Source organism: Mus caroli, unplaced genomic scaffold, assembly GCF_978045245.1.
Source record: "Mus caroli unplaced genomic scaffold, Mus_caroli_1 scaffold_13, whole genome shotgun sequence".
Taxonomy (NCBI): domain Eukaryota; kingdom Metazoa; phylum Chordata; class Mammalia; order Rodentia; family Muridae; genus Mus; species Mus caroli.
The window spans coordinates 71,302,983-71,304,248 of NW_028227268.1; positions in this window are offsets into that span (position 1 = coordinate 71,302,983).

The window sequence follows — 1,266 nt, forward strand, 5'->3', positions numbered from 1 at the left end:
AGGTACATTAACTAGCTGGAGAAATGGCTCAGCAGTTAAGAACACGTACTGCATGCTGGGCGGTGGTGGTACACGCCTTTAATCCATGCACTTGTAGGCAGAGGCAGGTGGATTTCTAAGTTCAAGACTAGCCTAGTCTACAGAGTGAGTTCCAGGACAGTCAGGGCTACACAGAGAAACCCTGTCTCAAAACAAACAAACAAACAAACAAAAACAAAAAAACCCAACCAATCAAAAAACCAAGAAACACACATACTGCTCACCCAGAGGACCTGAGTTCAATTCCCAGGACCCACACCTGCAACTACAGTCAAGGGGTGTCTACCTTGACATGGCGCCTTTGCTCAAATGCACACTGACACACAGACATAGGCTGTATGCCCTTATCATGTTTGCTTCTTCTTTTTTTTTTTTTTTTTGAGACAGGGTTTCTCTGTATAGCCCTGGCTGTCCTGGAACTCAGAAATCCACCTGCCTCTGCCTCCCAAATGCTGGGACCAAAGGCATGCACCACCACTGCCTGGCTTCATGTTTGCTTCTTAATCTGGAGAAAATAATATGGATTTACAGTCAGAAAAAAAGTAAGCAAGGCTAGGGAGAGCCTCGGCAGAGCAACTAACCCCATTCTTCTCATTCAGGCTGCTGTTTGAGGTGGGCAGGAATCCTACCCACCTCGGCATGGACATAGGCTACATATTCAGACCTTCTCAAAAAACAAAAAAGTTTGGCACTGACCCTCCACTTTTGTTAATAATGGCAACAGTCTTGGGCATAGAGAGCTTTTCAGGGAATTACAGTGTTGTAAGCACCGAAGCTCCCCTTGGAAGTCCCACTCCATAGAAAGAGCCCTGGGAGTGACTTAATGTGGACAGTCTGGTCACTTGTCACTACTTTTGACAAAGTATCACAGAGTTGCTAAAGTCAGCATCAGACCACAGAGCCTGCACCACAGGCTATAGCTGTGATTTTTTTTTTTACGACAGGCTGGACCTACAGAGGACAGGCCACAGAAAGCGTCCAGCCATGGTAGTAATGGCAGGTTGCATGACTGGTAAAGACAATGGTGACTTCAGAACTTTGAGTCAGCACAGTCACCTGCTGTGTGGTAAGCAGAAAGCCTCTGGGGGCTTCCGCACCATTCTAGATGCTCTGAAGGAATCCTCTTGGCCATCAACCACCCTCTCGTATGTACAACATTAAATCCTCCATTTTCAGAGCACACTAGCCACAAGACACATTCAAATGAAACAGCTGCCCAACACAGAG